We start from the raw sequence: 20294 nt of genomic DNA, 5'->3' as shown, positions 1-20294 counted from the left end.
GTATCATATGGATGTTCCACTAGCTATGCAGAACTTCTCCGCCTTCTTCTGTCCCCTGCAGACCCCTGTGATCATCACAAAGGCATTGCCAGGAGACCTTCTCAGACACAAAGCCACATGTGACAGGGGGTGGCTATGAGAACAAGATTGATTTCCTCTCTCTTCTGTCAGCAGAATATTCATAGGATCCAAGCATGTTTAAGGAACACTTGCCTTTTACAAAGAGAAAATCTCTCAATAAATTCATAATTGGTGAAACAACTCCAAATTATGAAAGCATGCTCAATTGCTACAGACAAATTTGGACTAAATGACAATTATGTTAGTGGTGGTGTACAGAAACGGAAGCATGTTGTGGAAGAAAGTACAGAAAGATGAGCACAAAATAATAGAACTGAGCAGTCCATCCCCTGTGTACCTGTTACAACTTGAACAGCCTTGGTAATTATGCTAAGGACTAATTGGGAACTGCCGTTCCTTTGTTTGGATTTCTATAGGCAGTAAATGCATTCTGCTTCATCTTGGTATGAATCCCAAAGCAGTTTGTGGGACAGACTGCCAGAGTAATTTATTTTGACCACTTGGATCAGGGGATTTTTTTTTATAAACTGTGTGAAGATACAAAAGAGGCAGAAAGAAGTGCAGCAGTATCCGAAGCATGCTTACTCTGAAGTCCCACTAGGGTTCAGTTGGATGCGCTGCCCAGCAAATAACAAAATAGAGTCTTGCAGCAACTTAAAAATGAACAGATTTATTTTGGCAGAAGCATTTGTGGGCCAGAGCCGTTTTGTCAGATGCATGAAGCGATTGCAAAAGGGGTAATATTTACAGCTTGAAGGGAGAAAAAATGTGTATGTCTGTCCTACAAAGTAAAGTCTAAAGGTCAAATAAAACTCAAGACAGGTATATCACAGCTCTATAAGGATTGCAAATGAATACAGAATTCCATCAAATGAATAAGATCTGATCCAATATTGTTACAGTACACGAACATGGCTAACCAAAAGTGCAAGCTGTGTGATATCATGGTAGAAAGGGAACAATTATAATGCTTTTTCACACTTGAGCCTCAAATAGCCTCTGTATTCTTTATGTCAATATCTCCTCATTGTTCATTCACAATAGAGGCTTAAATGTGTTTTCATATTTGCATTACAAACCCAGCTGAAACATGACCCACTTTAAACCTCTGTGAGACAGCTCTGGTGATGGAAAGATGAATCAGAATATAAGTCAGGAGTGCTGTTGCATGGCTTGTGATTTGGTTAAGGGAGTCCTTTCAATTTCATCAGAAAATCTTCATCATTACCCGCCCCCCCCCCGCTATGACCATTAAGGTTGCCTGGCCTGGCCTGGCAACCAGCAGATCAAGGGACAGGGACAGGGAGGAGTGGCTGTGGAGAGGAAATGCCATATGTGATCCCTTGCCTCTCTAGAAATTTCCAGAAATTCTAAGGTAAAACCATAGATTTTTCTATTTATTTATTTTATTATTTATTTATTTTATTTTTAGCCTGCCCTCCCTGCAAGTGGGCTCAGGGCAAGGTTCAACATTGATTAAAATACAACTTAAAATCAATTATAAAAACATAAAATACTGTACCCCTTTCGGAGCAACCAGCATGAGTGGACTCTCCATACCCCTTGTAGAGGGAGACCAGTGGAAGGCTTGGCAATGATGGGCTAAAATTAGCCTCCACCATATGCCGGGTGGAACATCTCTGTCTTACAGGCCTGCCTAAATGGTACAAGATCCTGGCGGGCCCGAGTGTCCTCAGACAGAGAGTTCCACCAGGTTGGGGCCAGGACTGAAAAGGCCCTGGCCCTGGTAGAGGCCAGCCGAGCCTCCCTAGGGCCAGGGACCACCAGTAGATGTTTTCCGGTTGAATGAAGTGCTCTCTGGGGCACATACAGGGAGAGACGGTCCCTTAGGTATGCTGGTCCTAGTCCATTTAGGGCTTTATAGGTCAAAACCAACACCTTGAACCGGAACCGGAATTCTACTGGGAGCCAGTGAAGCTGCTGCAAGATAGGCGTAATGTGTGTCCTACACGAAGCTCCAGTTAGGACATGTGCAGCAGCATTCTGGACCCGTTGAAGTCTCCGGATCAAGCCCAAGGGCAGCCCTGCATAGAGCAAGTTACAGTAGTCTAACCTGGAGGTGACCATTGCATGGATCACTGTCATTAGGTCCTGGGCCGAGAGGTAGGGCACCAGTTGCTGGGCCTGCTGAAGGTGGAAAAAGGCCACCCGAGCCACAGCCACAATCTGGCCCTCCATAGAAAAGGAGGAATCCAGAATCACACCCAAACTCCTAACCGATGGTATGGGCACATGTGTTGCCCCCCCCAAAGGATCCCTGCCTCCGACAGTCCATGGCCCAGGTACAGGACCTCCATCTTCGTGGGATTCAGCTTCAGCCTGCTCTGTTCTACCCACCCAGACACAGCCTCCAGGGCTCTCAACAGGGTGTTAGGGGCAGAATCAGATCAGCCTCCCATCAACAGATACAACTGGGTGTCATCTGCATATTGATGACAACCCAGTCTGAAACTCTGCACCAACTGGGCACATATAAAGATTGAACAACAGGGGAGAGAGTATCACCCCCTGTGGGACACCGCACTCCAAAGGTTGGCGTGTGGACAGTCTCTCCCCCAGCACCACCCTCTGTCCCCGACTGTGGAGAAAAGAGACAACCCGCTGCAAGGCCATCCCACGAATCCCCACAATTCCTAGAGAGGGCTGACGTCACTGCCAGCATTTTTTTCTTTCTCCTTCTGGCCAATAAAGTGCTATCAGGCAAGGCTGCCCCCAGCAGGTTTATGGCTGTCCTAATGAGCATCCACTTCAAGATTCTTTAAAGCAGTGCACAACAGGAGAGAGTATTAATAGAGGACTCCATTTCTTCTTGATCACTTCAACCAGAGTTGAAACAGGTATACTGCTGGGAAACTTACATTAGGAAAAATCCCCAGATTTAGGGGAGAACGCTTATTTATATGAGTAAGAAGAAATCTATGGGATCGAAATGTTCATTTGCTTTATCTTAGAATATCCCAGTAATGATGGTGATAAGAAACTATGACCTATCAGCTAGCAAATTCCAGCCATTTGGCATCACAAGATGGAAGCAAATTTATCCACAGAGAAACTCCAACCTGAAAAGAGAAGCCAAAATATTTTTATGGTTATGCAGCTTTACCTTTTACACTTGCAGATTTACACCAGATGATTATTTGACCTCTTGGCTAAGTCTTTGCTGTTTAAAAAAAATCCTTGCAATCTAAAGGATCTCTTCTGCCCAACGTCATAGTTGCCAAATGCTGAACAAATGGAGACCTTTTTTATGATGGCTTCGAACTGCATTTTAAAAAATATATTGCATTAACTCCCACCCCCCCCCAAGTTTTACATTCCATCAAACTAGCTGTGCATGTTGTCTTACACAGCTTTAATGAAGGATGACTTTATGTCTGTAAAGGTACACACTACTGATCTGTGGTGGCATGCCGTGCTTCTGAGTGAGCATGCCATGTCTGGGGTGCTCTATTATGACTGCATCATCCCAATGCTTAAGGGGAAAGAAATCTGAAACATCTCTAGCTTTCATTTGCAGAGCCTGCCTGTTGATTCTGCTGTTCTGATTTTATTGGATGACTCATCACTATAAACCAAGCTTTGCTTCTTTTTACGAGGCTAATATTGTTTTTCACCAGCTTTAAGCACCTCTGTAGACGGTTGCCAATAACAAATGAAAATCAAACAGGGCGGGGGAAAGAAAAGATTGCTTGAATGCTGGAGGTCCACATATCAAGGCTGTTCCTATGGCAGAACTCAGGCCTTCTGCATTTTTAAGTTCTAAACTAAGTGAGCTTCACGCTGCATATTTTCGTTGGAAGGTTTCCATTCAGGAACTTGTTCTTCTTGGTTTTTTGGAGAATCTGGTCATACTTAACTCATTCAGTGTCTATCCTGTGAATTTTTATCACCCTTCACAGAGCTGGAAGAGATGCTTCTCTCTTCCCCATACTGTTAGGTGGAGAGAGGGTCACTGGCCCCAGCTTGTCTGGGGAAGAGGAGTGTTAATCTCGGGCATCATAGAACAAAACCATTTGGAGATTTTAAAAAATAACAACACCCTGTTCAGCCTCAGAAATACTAGTGTCTAGTGCTATTGCTGAACAATGACAAAGACATTTATATAGAAAAGGAAGACCTAGAGATTCAAATGGTAATTATGAAAGGCGGCAGTTTACTAATCAATGCCAGGATACCTACCTTTTTTCTTTCTGATGGGGAGGAGTTCTTTTTAGAAATGGAATTAACAGGGGTCATTTCGTAGAAAAAGAGCTGGAGGAACTCATTAGCATACCTCATTAGCATAACTAATTAGCATATGCCACACCCCTTGCCATCACCAGAAGTGTGTCATTGGCATGACTGATTTGCATATGCCACACCCCCTGACATCACCTATCCTGGCTGTTTTGGACCCAATCTTGGCCATTCAGGGCCGAAATTGGGCCCAAAATGATCAGGATCAGGCTGCTGCTGAGTGGGAGAAAGATCTACTACCCATCAGAGACCTGATCTGGGCCATTTTGGCCCCAATCCAGGCTAAAACGGGCCCCAAATGGCCGAGAGTCAGGTGGGCAGGGCCACCTGACATGTGACCTCTTTGGAGAACTGCCGGAACTGTGTTCCTGTGCGTTCCCCCTCGAAATGAGCCCTGGGAACTAAGCAAATTCACAACTGCAGACAATCCTCATGATGCCTTATCAATCATGCATTGTTGAAGGTTCCCCTAATGGCTGGAGACTTGCAAGTTGCAGCAGACATCAGGGACAAAGTGCTCTGAAAGAAAAGGTGAGTTCTATACTCTCTCAAACATCCAGATTGGACCACAGGGAGTGTCAGACTTCATGGACCACAGGCCCAAACCAGTAGGAATTAGCAGCACCAACATACCTGCTGATTTGAGAGGTGTAATGGCAACCCTGCGTGGTACAGCACCATGGATTGTGACGGAGCATCGGCAACATAGATGATATGATTCCTGTGGTCTTGTTTGCTGATACAGCAAATTTCACAGTGAAGCAGTGAGACGCCAAAAGGAGGCAATGGAGAAGCACACACAGACGTACGTGGCTAGTTTATCATCTATATTTAGTCCTCCAAGGGGTATTCATTTTTTTTGTCAAAATAAAGATTTTATATTAGGGGTAATTAATTTAATTTGCAAGGAAGTCACTAATTTCATTGAAAAGTAGAACGATTCTCCAAACACATGATTCATCGTTAACTCCTGCTCAGCCTTAGCCTGCAGCAATTGCTAACTCCTTTGGTGAGAAGATAATTTTATTTTAATTCTCATGCAATCATTGAACAACTTCAAGACAAGTGCCAGCTATCAATCTTTATGGGTGAATTATGACCCTCACTATTAGGGCGTGGTGGAGCAAAGGATGTCATACTTCAGAGCCTATAAAGCATTTCAAATATAATTCTGTGCACAGGCCATAATAAACATAAAATGATCACTGTTTATGACTTGCACGAACAATATGGTTATGGTGGCCAAAATTAAAGACTCTGAGGAAAGTAAGGAAGGCTGTTTTAATGAAGAAAGATACAAAGGGTTTATTTTTGTTCCTGGTACTGTTCAATTAATTTACAATTAATAACGCTTTCTCTTGCTTTCAGTTCACGATTACAGGAAAATCTTTCTTTTTGATCCTTCCAACCCTATCTGCCCAGAAGCAATTGCATTTGGGGTAGGTAAGAAGAAGGAACTAAGCCATGCAGCCATCTAAAGATTCTATCATCTGCAAGGGACTGCTGAGTGCAGGACAAAAGCTTGAGCTCCTGAAAGCCACAGTTTGGGAATAGCATCTGTGCCCATTGCTCACTTCTAGATCAGACAGCTAATACAGAACCATGATAGCAGAATGACCTGTACCCCAGGAAATGCCTCCTTGAAGACAAAGTATGGCGGCCTTAGGTTAAGATTCTAGTTCTCCATCTGACCTCTCTGCAATATAGGAATCATAATACTAATGTATCTGAGGGGGGTGCCATGAGAGTTGCTAAGGTAATGTATGGAAAGAGCTTGGAAGTCTTGAAAATGAGACTGTTTGGGGGCAAATCCGGTCCCTTGTCATCAGCCTGCATCGTCTCAAGCAGGCTAGGCTTTGTGAGGGAGTCTCTGCTATCAATTCCTCGCTCCCTACCAGCAGCCTTCTGTTTTCATGAGGGCTGTCTATGCTTCATGACACATGGTAGAGGACTGACCATCTCCTAAATGTTATTCAAGCTTTAAAAAATAGATGTGAATGAGAAGGAAACAGTAATCTTCGCTTGTAGTGAAAGCAGGGCCGGTGCCAGGTTTTCTGGTGCCTGAGGCCAGATACTTGCAACCAGGGGCAGTTTCAGGCGTGTTGCTGCCTCCATGTGCACATGTGCAAAGGGGGCGCACACACCCGGACTGTGTGATGATGTCACTGCATGTGATGTCATCACGCAGAGTGTGCCGCTGCGAGACGTCCATACCATTGGTGAGGCAGGCAGCTGGGATGGTGCGTAGGTGGCCTCCCACCCTCCCGCTCAGTTGCCCTGCACCACCCCGGCTGCCTACCACACCTGGCTGGCCCGCAGCTGTGTGTTGGTGGCAGTGGCAGTGGCAGCAGCAGCATGGGGCAACTGAGTGGGAGGGCTGGGAGGTTGCCTGCTCAGTTGCCCCACGCTGCTGCTGCTAGCATGTGCTCCTGGCCAGGCACCTGCAGGCCAGGTGCGGCAGGCGGCTGGGGTGGCACACGGGAGTGGCTTCCCAGCCCTCCCATTCAGCCACCAGTGCTGCCGCCACCAGCTCCGCAGTGTGTGTCCCCGCCCCCGGTCAGTGCTTGAGGCGGCTGCCAGCACCACCTCAATGGATGCGCCAGCCCTGAGTGAAAGACATCTGAATATCTTCCAGAACTGTTTTTTGTCTTTGTACATCTTCATTCTTACCATCTCTTGTAATGGTGCAAATATTATCTATTCTAATACAAGCATCAATATAAAGAAGCTTCCACATTCTTTCTTCTTCTTTTCCCAGTCTTGAGTGGTTGGAGATCTTTCGTGGGGTCTTTTGCAAGCCATTTACGAATCTGTTGTGCTGATAAATGTGACAAGGATAGTAAAGCATTTTACCTGCTAGTTGTGATGACTGCGGGAATGGTGGCAATTTGATCTAGCTACATTTTAAGTAATTCAAGGGCCTAGAGGTAGAAGGAAATTGTGCTGTTAAGAATGGATTAGATGGGTATGGGAGGGAGAAAAAGTATGCATTGCACTATAGGCATATGAGAAATGGGAGTGTTGAGTTTTACCTATTGAACTACTACTTATACCTTGGGTTGCACAGCCAATTACTCTTAGAGTTGCAAACCTCCATGTGGGGGCTGGAATTTAATTTCTGTTGAGCCCACTCTCTTCCCCAAACTTTACCCTACCCAGGCTCTGCCCTCAAATGTTCAGGAATTCCCCAACTTGGCAGCCCTAGTAAGACTAGGATCTAGGAGCTTTAGGTTCAAATCCCCATACTGTGACTAAGCTCATTGGGTGATTTTGAGCCTGTCACACTATTTCAGCCTAGCCTACCTTCCAGGGTTGTTGTAGAGATAACTCTGTCTGCTCTTCTTGGAGGAAAGGCAGAATAAAAATGCACTTGATTGATGGAGCTTGAATGGTTACTCAAAGTGGATTAGCAGCTTTCTTAAGAGAGATGCAAATGTGAAGATGGCCAGGTCTCCTGCTATACCAGAAGACCTCCCACCTTGCATCCCTGGTTGCCTGCTGCCGCTGAGTAGAGCAGCGGGGGGGGGGAGATGGGGGGAAGGCATCATGGCATTCTTGTGTGAATCTAGAAGTGATGTTGTGGCATTGCCATGGCACATATTTGCATGCCCCCCCCCCTTTAAACCTGGCACCATTAGCAGATGCTGAGTCTGGTGACACCATGATGGTGGTGCCAAGTACAATAACTACAACCATGAAAGATTAGCTTTATAAGGTTATTTTATTCATATAGATGCTTATACACCACATTTCTCCTCAATGGGGACCTAAAGCAGTTTACAACACTCTTCTCCCCTCCTTGTTTTTAGCCTCACAACAACAACTCTTTTAGGCAATTTAGGCAGCAAGTGTGTGACTGGCCAAGACTTCCCAGTGAACTTCCATAGCAGAGTAAATTTGCATCTCCCAGGCCCAGTTCTGACACTGTAATCATGCTGGTTCTCATGTCAGCTGAGATAATGCACTATTCAGCCAATCAGTAATGCAGAATGCATCCACACATTACACTATAGTAATCATTCATACATGGATTTGTCCATACTAGGGATACAACAATCTTTACTGTGAATGAGTTTGCCAGAACTCACTGTATTCAATGGCAGCAATTCTAGTAAGCCAATCCTGGGATTAGTTTGTTGGTGCCCAAATATCCAACACTCTTTCTGAACTGTTCAGCAACTGTGCTTTTTTGCTACTATTTGTTAGTTGATCTCCAGGCTTAATAACAGGTGAACATGGCCTTCTGGTGAACCAAAGCCTGGAAGAGATGATGCCCCTGCATGTTGACTCACTGCATGGGGAGGGAGAGCAAGTATGCACGTGCTAGCCCTGTCTCCATGCTATTACCTGGTCAACTCCAAAGTGCAACTATGTGGAGGACGTGGCCCCAAGTACACTCCCTCGCAGTGATCAGTGATGCTACTTTCACAATGGGCTCAGGTCATTCCAGATCTGGGAGGCTGAGTATGCAGAAAGTATTTTTTACTCAAGTAAACAAACTACTGGTAAGAGCAAGAACAACTGTGGAAGAAAGCCAGGTTGATCACAAAGATGTGTGACTATTAACATTCCACACAAAGCTTTTTGCTGAGTCTCTTTTTAAAGAGACAAAATGGTAATATCTCACATGTACTAAGCAGAATGTTTGAACCACAGTTTCTGTCTGTAAAAAAATGAACCTCATAAGCTATTAGTAGCTAAATACATCATAAACACCTTAGGCAAGAAAAAAAATCAGATCCTTCTATGCCCCAAAGTAGCTTGGTTCATCAGTCTATGTAAGGCAATTTTATAAGACAAATGCCTGTGCTGTTTTATATGATGAAGCTACTGCAGAATCGTCATATTTTTTATCCGTGATTTAATAATGGCTAGCTCAGTATAAATATTGAAAGGACTACTCATTTTGAAATTGTATTTTTTTTTGTCTCTGGTAGCTGAAAGAAGCTAAAGCTTTTTCCTTTTATATTTATTGCTCAGGAAAAGCTAAGATTTGTCTATACAAGTGGAGGACTGTTTAGAAAACAGTAGGATCTAAAACATTTGGGGTTGGATCTGGCAAAAAATCTCATGGAAGAAGCATGTCTTTCCTCTGCCTTTACCCAACAGCCTATCCTGAAAATCCTCTCTGAGGGTTTATGGATGCTTGTGAAGAAAATGTACCACAGTAGAGGATCCGCAGGGCATGACGGAATCATGCACAAATGCCTCCTCATCAGAGCTCTGACAATGCATATTAAAACAATTAATCCTAAATGGTTACTTTAGTGGGTTGTAGGATTCTTATGAGATGGCTTGCTGGGCTGCTGTTGTATTTATTTTATTTAAATATTGATGCCCTTCTTTTCCCTTGTGGCTCGAAGTGACTTACAATTCCAAATGTAAAAAACGACAATAAACACCCAGTTAAGCCCTCCCCCACAAAATATTTACAGTTTACCTATTAAAAGGCTTTCCAGTCAGGATTCAGACCAGAGCATGGGACAGAAACAGCACTAATAGTGTTAGTGGATGATCTCCATCTGAATATAGACATGCCTCCTGGATCTATCTGCAGCCTTTGACACAGTAGACCATGCCATCCTGTTGAGGCATTTAGAAACAGAAGTGGGCATCGGAGGATGTGCCCTGGACTGGTTTAAATCATCTCACATGGAACAGACTCAAAGGGTGGCCATTGGAGATCAGCTATCTCCAAAATGGGAACTATCTTGCAGGGTTCCGCAGGGCCTAATCTTATCTCCCATGTTATTCAACCTCTATGTAAAGCCTTTAGGAGAACTCATTCACAGCTATGGAGTTGGATGTCACCAATATGCAGATGACACCCAACTTTATATCTCACTATCTAGATCTCCACAGGATGAAGTAGAAATCTTAGATCACTGCCTGATAGCCAAGGTGAAATGGTTGAAAAACAACAAATTGAAATTGAACCCATACAAGACTGAAGTAATGATTGTTAGGAAGGCAGAGATCTTGAAGGCTATTGTACTCCCCACTTTCAATGGAGTTTGTTTGACTCTCGCTGACTCGGTTAAGAGTCTAGGAGTTATACTGGATCCAGCGCTACTACTAGAAAAACAAGTTAAGGTAGTGGCAAAAAATGCTTTTTACGACCTCACTCTTGCCTGGAAGATGGCTTCTTATCTTGACATGGCCAACCTGGCCACCTGGATCCATACTATGTTAACATCAAGCCTTGACTGTTGTAATGCATTATACATAGGTCTCCCATCTAAGCTAACTAGGAAGCTCCAATTAGTGCAAAATTCTGCAGCTCAACTGTTATCAGGAGTGAGCAGGAGCATGAACATCACTCCCATCCTACAGTCACTCCATTGGCTACCTATCAGTTACTGTGCTCAGTTCAAGGTATTGGTTATTACATACAAAGCTCTTCATGGCCTTGGTCCGGCATACCTGCGGACTGCCTCCCTCCCTATGTTCCTCTATGGCAGCTTTGCTTATCTGAACAGAGTCTCCTGCAGGTGCAAGGTTGCACATGGGCAAAATCAACAGCAGCCTGTACATGGGCTTTCTCTGTGGTGGCCCCTACCCTGTGGAATGACTTGCCTGAGGAGGTCAGGAAAGCCCCCACTCTCCTGGCTTTCCGCAAATGATGCAAAACTAAATTATTCAAAAAGACTTTTTACTCAAATGGGAGGGCTGTATTGTAGGGATGAGGTCTCAGATGCTTTGCTAATGAGTTAGGGACCATAGACTTCACCGCTATGTTGCCTTACATATTATCTGTTGCTTTAAATATGTACTCCTATGTACTATCTGTGCTTTATGTTATCTAATGTCAGTCCTTGAAGTGATTATGTTCTATTTCAGTATTTTCTTCTACTTTGTATTGGATTCTTGCTAACTCTGTCTTTTAAACTTATTTACTCCATGGCATTGTTTACGGAAATGTCCTTGATACTGTCTGGAAATATACTTGATAAGGATTGTACTAATCTCATACTGTGTAATCTGCCTTGAGTCTCAGTGAGAAAGGCGGACTATAAATGATATAAATAAAAGAAATAAATAAAAGCTCTAGTGAATAAAATAGCACCTTTCAAAATGGTACACTTGGTTCCTCTGGGAGCCCATTCTATAAGGTGAGAGCTACTACAGAAAAGCTCAGGCTTCCTAGAGTGAGGGGAAACCAGAGGTGGCTACGTACCAACCACTATCACTTCATAAAGGATTTTTTTGTTGTTTGGGTCAAGGGTTAGAGCCAATCACTGGGATCCAAATGAAGATGACATGCTTACGGGATGTCTGTTGCAAAGTAGTCCCCAGTTTCATCCTGCTTAGTCTCTTCATATAGATGATCTCTTATGGGAAGGAAAATTAGGTGGTTATGTCACCAACAGAGGATGCCTCCACCTCAAAAATAAACATGAGAGTTGACCTTTAGCCGGGACGTGTGACAAGCTTTTAATTTAATGATTAAAAGCTGATGACAATATTTCATTTCATATTTATTGTCACCAGTTAATTTTTTAAAAGCATCACTCTCTAAAACTCCTACACCTTTTTTCCTAATTATTACAGAGAGAAAATAAACCTCCTTTAATTACTTACCATTCATTCTCCCTGCGTTTCCTTAGTTTCAGAAGCCGTTTACCTAGCTAAAAAACAGTGCTGCTCATTTCCTCAGTGGATTAGCTGGGCAATGATGAAACAGAAGCTTCTGTCTGCTTCATTCTTGACTGGATGTGGTTTTAAGAAGGACCTTTCACCCTCAGAGATTTTTAAGGATTAAGGCTGCTTTTAAGTCTTGGGCTGGTTACTAATCCACCACTTTCACTCGGACGTTAAATAAGCACTTCCTGATTTACCCTTTAAATCCTGTAAATGTAATAAAACAGAGTTTAACCTTTACCTTAGGATTTTACCACTATCTCATGCTCTGTCAAACAAACCTTTATAACAAACATGGAAGAGAAAGCCAGTAAGCGATGTCCTGATTTTCTTTTTTAATCTTGGGATACGTAACAAAACATTACAATATTTTAATATATTCAGGTCAAACAGCCAGAGCCCTCGTGGTATACAAATAATGGGATTTTTTTTTTAAAGGACATTGATAAGCAGTAATGAAATAGATATTTCCTATGCACTGGGGTTTTGGAGAGAAAATGATTGTGGAAACAGTCAGAATGGAAATATATTGAGACAGATTTCATAAACCAAGGCTTCATAATTTCCAGAACTATTGCTTCGTCCCTTAGCAATGATTTCATTATAGGGCCAGATTTTGCCTTGATTTAATTGACACTGAAGCTAATTAGGTTTTATAGATTTACTCAAGTTACAGTATTATTAATTACTGTACATCAGAAGACAACAGACACCTATCAACATTCTTACAGTACATGTAGTTGCATTTATTTTACAGGTGAGAAAATGAAACCAAGAGTGTAATTTAGATATTGTTTGGGACCAACACACCTGAAGAATTGTCTACTCCCTTATGAACCTCCCTGACAACTCCAGTCATCTTCTGAGGTCCTGCTTCTGGTGCCTCTCCTTCTAAGATTAGGTGGATGGCAACCCGGGAAACAGCACCCAAAATCTGGAACTGTCTTCTCAGGGAGATTTGCCTGTCCCCTTCTGTTGCCATTTTCTATTAGTGGGTGAAGATATCTTTGTTTTGTTCGGCGTTCCCTCAGTGACCCCTCTTTCAGACCCAGGTTTTAATTGCCGTTTTTAATTTCTTTTATTGGATTGGCCCAGTAGCAACTGCCAGCAATTTGCATGACTCACCCAAGCCCTGCAGCTTGCTATGGTTCAACAGAAGCCCCCCCCTCCCTGAAAGCCAGTGAGGTGTCTTGGTTATAGTTTCAGACTAGGTTTGGGAGACCCAAGTTCAAATCCCACTGTGCTGTAAAAACTCACTGGGTGACTTAGGGTCAGGTACACACTTCCAGCCTAACCTATGTGACAGGATATTTGTAAGGATAAAATGGAAAAGAAGTGAATAGGGTTGCCAGGTCCCCTTAGCCCCCTGGAAGGAGATGTAGGACCTGGCTCCTACCTTGTACTTTTCTCTTTTGTGCACGCAGCTCCTGACTTGTGTGATGACTTCACTTACAGGAAGTTCCTGTACTCCCACCCTGGAAGGTCCCATGCTCCCACCCTGGGAATGCTCCAGTGCTCCCACACTATGCAGCAGCCTGATTTGGCCTGAATTGGGCCTGAATTGGCCTGAATCTGGCTGCTGTGGAGCACGGGAACGCTCCCGTGCCCCACAGTGGCCCAATTCAGGGTGAATCTGGTCCAATTCAGGGCAAATTTAGCCCAAATTGGGCCACTGTGGCATGCAGAAGCGTGCTACACTGCCCAGGGGCATGACCAAGGAGGTGCATTCCCCCTCACCAGCCAAGTAAGTGGGGGGGGGATAGAGGGTGGGAGTGGGGTATCCCCCAGTTCCCGGCAGGGAACTGGCATGATGCAATCTGCTTTGGATCTCCATTGTGGAGAAACATAGAATATAAATAAAGTAAATAAATAAATAAAGTTGAAAATGAGAGGGAGATAAAATGTGGGTGGGAGTGAAGGAGAGGAGGAAGCAGGGAAAGATATGTATATGGAACCTTTATGTTTAGAGGCAGTATATTGCATAAAGGTTCCCAGGAGGAGGGAAAAGGGAAATAGCGTGGGGAGGGAATATAAGGGAAAGTGAAATACCCCACATAAAGTCCTTACAGGTTCTCTACCACTCAGCTTGGCCAGTTTTTTTGGGAGAAGTTGCTAGGGGGAGGAAAGGAGGGAAAGAGCGGGGAAAGTGGGGAGAGCAGATAAAGATTGGTTGTCTGGTGGGTGGGAATCAGGAAAAGTGGAGACACTAGGGGGTTGTGAGAGAAGAGAATGAGAAAATAGTGGGGGAGGGGAAATTAGACGCCTCCTGCAAGTCCTTGTGTCTACTATTTCCCATGTGCTAAGAAAATAAGATCTTTCCTGGGTCAGCCTAGAGGTCCATATAGTTCAAAATCTTGTCTTCTATAATGATCAAACTTTCAGGAAAACTATAAGCAGAGCATGAAGAGAGAAGTGTACCTAGGTGTTGACCTATCCAGCAAAGAATATGCAATATACTGCCTCTAAACATAAAGGTTCCATTTAAATAATAGCTAGATCAATGACAAATAGCCATTGATCTTCTCAGTCTTAAACTAACATGGTAACTACTGAACCTTACTGGATCTCAGAGCAGATAGGCTGATAGGTTGCTAAATCTGTTTTATATGATGGGTTCATATCTCTTAATCTATGTTTGCATGCAGGGAGTTTTAAAAAGAAAACTGTACATTTCAACCAAGTTGTGAGTTCCTACAATTAAGCTTCATCTCTTCATAGGGTTATAATTAGAGATGGGCACGAACAGAAAAAAACCCGAACATGATGTTCGTTGTTCGTTGCCATCCATGAACAGGGACTCACGAACAACCATGAACATGGCCCTGTTCATGAACATGTTCGTGGTTGGCTGTTTGTGGGGACCAGCAGGCTCTCCTCCAGCCATCATCCAAGTCAAGATCCCTACTGCACCACTCCCAGAAACCTGACCTGAGCAGGCACCAGGAAAGGTACCAATAATAAATAATAGCTTGGCCCCAGAGCCTGGCAGCAGCCCTGGAACTTGAAGGGGTAGATCCCTACTGCACCACTCCCAGAAACCTTACCTGAGCAGTCAGCAGGAAAGGTACCAATAATAAATAATAGCTTGGCCCAGAGCCTGGCAGCAGCTCTGGAACTTGAAGGGGTGGATCCCTATCCCACCACACACAAAGAAAATTCAAGCTCCAATGCACTCTATCAAAATGCCAACAGCAACTGTCTCTCCTTCTCCACTGTCTGCAAACTAAGCCAGAGCTGGGAGACCCCACCCCCCGCTCTTTGTTCCCTTGTAACAAATTTGGAGCTCCACACTTGAAAGGAAGACCTGCTAAATTTGGCTTAGATTGGGGGTTCCAGGGCAACAGTAGGAGTTCAGACAGAGTTCAGACAATCCCTGCCTAAATTGCCAAGGGAATTGATTGCAGGTGCCAGACTGTCTGTCTTGACGAATAGCAATGAACAGCAATAAACAAGGCTTGTAACGACCACCTGTTCGTTTAGAATGGGGCTTGTTTGCGAACAGCAGATTGGGCTGTTAGTGGCTTTTTTTGGTTCATATTGCTGTTCATGCCCATCTCTAGTTATATAATACAGTGTGTTTGGGGTCTTCATGACAATCTGTGTGGGATATTAAATCCAAAAGCTTAATTAGTTGAAAAAAAATGTTTATCTCAACCAAGTTTCAAGATCATGGTCAAAAATTCCTGAGAGATATCAATATCAAACAAACATGAAGCAAAACAATAGGATTAAATGAGTCATGGTGGGTACATTAAAAAAAATTAATAACATCCTTAGCCAGCAGAACTTCTATTATCCAGTATTAATTAGCATATATTTTTGCAAAGACAGAACAAACTTTTATTGAGTGGTTAGCATTCAGACAGGTTATGACATTTGTAGAGTAATTATTTTTTTAAACTAAAAAGGCGCCTGCATTCTTATGTATAAAACATTTTTTATAAGCTGTGCATGACCAAGGAATTTTTTATGATACTGCTTAAACAGACTGAAAATACTAATTAAGATTTAAAATATCTGTGGTTATAGACTTGTAAATATGCCTGGGTAGCACTGAGAAAAATGAGTACTGTGCCTTACAATCAAACATATGATGCAACATTTGTCAGTAGCAAGCTGAAGATTTGACAAAAATAGGTTAGGAAAAAAACTAGAGCCATAGAACTTCATGTTTTCCTGGTATATAAAAGAGTGCATTTTTGAATTTAATGCAGATATTGTTCTAAGCCACATTGGTGGCATTGGGAAAGGTTGTTTGATAGAATATTTGTTTATTTATTCATTGTCCACTTTTCTGAGATTCAAGACAGATTATATAATGTAAGACATTGCAATCAGTAAATTGAGGAAATATCTAGCAAACAATGTAATAGGACTAGGACAGAAGATATCTGAAACAAGATATAAGTATTAAACATTACATGTTGAACAACGCAATAAATGACATTACATAAGTATAACGAGTGAGAGTAAGATAAAAACATAAATTATCAGATAATACATAGTAGTAGTAGTATAGTACACAGTCCCCTCTATTGAAATGTCTTCCTGAATTATCCTATTATAATGCAGCCCTTCTCCTTTATAAAAATGCCCTCCCGGACACCTCTGTTTTACATAGTTTGTGGAAAGCCACAAGTGTGGAAGCCTTTCTGACCTCCTCAGGTAGGCCAAGGTCATTCTATAGGAGGGGGCCACTTCAGAGAATGCTCATGTGCTGGCAGTTGTTGATCTTGTCCATTTGCAGGGTGGCACTGGTAGAAGGCCCTGTTCAGATGAGTGAAGTGGTTATAGCAGAGCATAGGAGGGGAGGCAGCTCTTCTCACATGGTCCAAGGCCATGAAGGGCTTTCTATGTGATGGCCAGTACGTTGAACTGAACCCAGTAACTAATAGGCAGTCAATGGAGGGACTAAAGAATTGGGGTAATATGCAAGCAGTGCTTAGTGTCTGATTATAACTGAGTGGTGGAATTCTGCACTAACTAGTTTTTCTGAGTTGATTTTGAGGAGAGATCTATATAAAGTGAATTATAGTAGTGCTATCCCCCCATCCACCAGAGAAAAATAAATTTATTCACCCACTTCATTTCTTTTATTTGTGACAAAAATCTGAGCATAATTACTCAGAAATGCCTCACATATGATTATGAGAAGCTTCCTGATCTGACCATTGATTAGAGGTGGACACAAACCAAAATATGAACCAAAGTTTGTCACAAACTGGGCTGGTTCATGGTTCACAAAATGGCAGTTCATGGGAGCTCATTTCTCACGAACTGTGATGAATTTTAGCCCAGTTTGTTTGATTCATATTTTGGTTTGTCACTGCAGACAGCCTGGTGCCGATCAATCAGTTTCCTAGGCAATGAGAGGATGGGCTCTCTGCAGACCTTCTGCTGATCCAGAAGTGACATTTTCACAAACGGAATGAACCGGTTCGCAAACTGGGGCAAGTTCGTGAAAGTTTGCATTTTGTGAAACGTGACGAACCACGAACCACACAGTTTGGAATTTTCCCAGTTCATGCCCATCTCTACTATTGATCCATTTAATTCAGCATGACCAGCTCTAGTAACAGCTCTCTAGGGTTTCAGGAAAAGTGTTGCAAAAGCCACTTTTGCAATACTTGGAATTTGAGAGCCTGAGACCTTCTGCATGGAAATTTTGTGTTCTACTATTTAGTCATAACTTTTTCCCTCATTGGTGTAAGTGGTACTTACTTCCTAAAATAAGGCTGCAATCCTATTTACTCTTACACAGGAGTAAGCATTGTTTGTATTGACTTTGGCATAAGCACCATTAAATTTTGTAAGAGTACTTGCAAATAAACAAGGCTGAGCATTGGCTCAGGCCGACCTTCTTATATCGGTCTCATTAAGCTTCCATAGACAGACATTGGCTTCAGGTGATACCCCTTGACAGTAATTATGATAAATTATTTTTTCCTGGATATGTTGTCTATTCTAGCTTTTAAAAAGAATCTTACCCCACTTTTCTCCCCAGTGGGGTCCCAAAGTGGTTGACAGAACACAAAAATACACGTTAAAGAGAAAAAGACATAGAACACCATATCTTGGGCTAGTCCTGGATCTACTGAACTGGCTCAGTCAGGGCAACAGGCGGAAAGCCATGGGATAAGAATTTTAATGAATGTGAGTGAAATTACCTGGGTTCCAATCTCTAATTTGCCATAAAACTTACCGAGTTGCCTTGGGCTAATCATACTTTCTCAGCCGAACCTACTTCACAGGGTTGTTGGGAACATAATTGAAGGGATGCCACTCTGAGCTCTGTGGTGGAGGGACAATACAAAAATGAGGACACTTAGGCTTGTCCTAAACAATACATATTCAGATATTTCATGTACTCTTGCCCCTTGGAACTGGAGGTACATTGGATAAACTGAATTATATGCAGGTCTTCTAACTAAACATGTCTATGGATATGTGTTATTAGTAAGGATGTCATGAATTTCAGGCAAAGGTGTTTGAAAATCAAACATATTGTTTTTGCCTGAGGCTATCAGATGTGAATTGATGACTGAATCTGTTTGGTTCAGCACTGATCACCTTGAGTGCCTCCCAACAGGTTTGCATTTTCCAAAACTGCACATGGGCAATAATACTTTCAGTCCCAATAAACTAGCAGTCATTAACATCACTGGCTACTTTGATGAACTCTGAACATGAGGATGTTTTTAAAGACAGCGCTTATTAGTGACAGATTTGTATGATTTGTGACTGTTTAAACAATTGACTGCTGAACAGAGCATTGGTGCAGCAAGGACAGGAGAAAATAGACTTCATCAGGCTGTGTCATGAGCATGCACATGAAGCTGATTGTACTATATTATACTGTTAGGAAGGACTATGTTGAAGCAACCTGCCAAACAGCCATGAACAGGTCAACAGACAGATGAACAGTCCATTTAAAAACTATCTATATGTTGGAAAGTGGGTTAAAAAGGGATTTCAAGCACATGTTCCAACAGTGTTCACTAGCTAATTTGAGGGGAAACATTTTGGGGAAATAAATTTGGGGGAATGTATTTGGCGAAATAATCAAATGATAGGATATGAAATTCCAAATGATTCAAGATGCTTTCTGTTGGGACTTTACATGGTCATAGTTCAAGAATTGATGAAGATATGATACTTGACTTTTTCACAGCAGCAGAGATGACTCTAGGACAGAACAGGAAAAAAACTAAACTATTTGAATATTAAATCATGAATGAATAAAGTGTGGGAAATAGTACAACTATCGAAATTGATGGAATTGGTGAGGTTGAGATATCACTGGACTTACTGGGTTAGTTTTTCATAATGTTGCAGATTTTCCTATGGATTTGGGTGGGGGGGGGGGATTACATTCGGTTATATATATATAATTGCGCAATCTTTTTGTAATGAATTATTCAATATAACACATTGATTATAAACTGGTTATAAATCATTGTACTTAAGAATTGGTGTATGTGCAGATTTTGAAATAAGAAATATAAATAAACTGGTTGCCTGATTACAACTGGTGAACAGGATATGAGCTGAACTGTTGGATTTCAAGCATCCTAAGGTATTAACAACACAAAAGCAGAACAGAAGTAGAAGCCACTGACAAAGGGCATACCCATGTCAGTGTTCAGTCTCTACCCTGACCCATTTAAATGTATTTAAATTTGTGTGTACTGCCACTTAGCTACCAATTGCTGGTATGCTATATCATCATCATGATCTGCCAGTGTACATGATAAGTTCATTTAAAAAAACTAGTCACATCAGTAATGCATAACTGAACAGAATCCTACCATGTGTTAGTGGAAGATTATACTCAACTCATTTCTGTTGCACAAGAATTACTGTAAAATCAAACACACTGCCTTTTTTTCATTTCCAATCAGCATTGCTGTGTACAAAAATCAAAAGGCCAAAGAGCATTTGTTGTAGTAATTATAATTCAATTTGGAGGGATGATGAGATTTGATTAAAGAAGATCTTTGGGGCAGGGGGATGGCTGCTGAAATATACCTTGTGTTATGTCTTGATCAAGTCAAAATCCAAGATGGGATACTGTCATATTGACTCAGTGCAAGGGCTACTTGCAATGTTTTGGGTTTGTAATGAAATGGTTTATATTTCTTTTGCAAAAGAGCTCTTGTTCAAACAGAAATGATGCCCATGGGATCCAAATCCATATGTAAAAGCTCTACCTATGGCCACTATCAAGTTTGTATGAGTCTTGAGAATGGAGACATTTCACCCATATCAACATAGTTCTTCCTTAAAGCTTGGAAAAGATTAGTTCTTTATAGAAC

The sequence above is a fragment of the Eublepharis macularius genome, chromosome 2 (assembly GCF_028583425.1).
Source record: "Eublepharis macularius isolate TG4126 chromosome 2, MPM_Emac_v1.0, whole genome shotgun sequence".
Lineage (NCBI taxonomy): Eukaryota > Metazoa > Chordata > Lepidosauria > Squamata > Eublepharidae > Eublepharis > Eublepharis macularius.
This window is presented reverse-complemented; position numbering follows the sequence as displayed.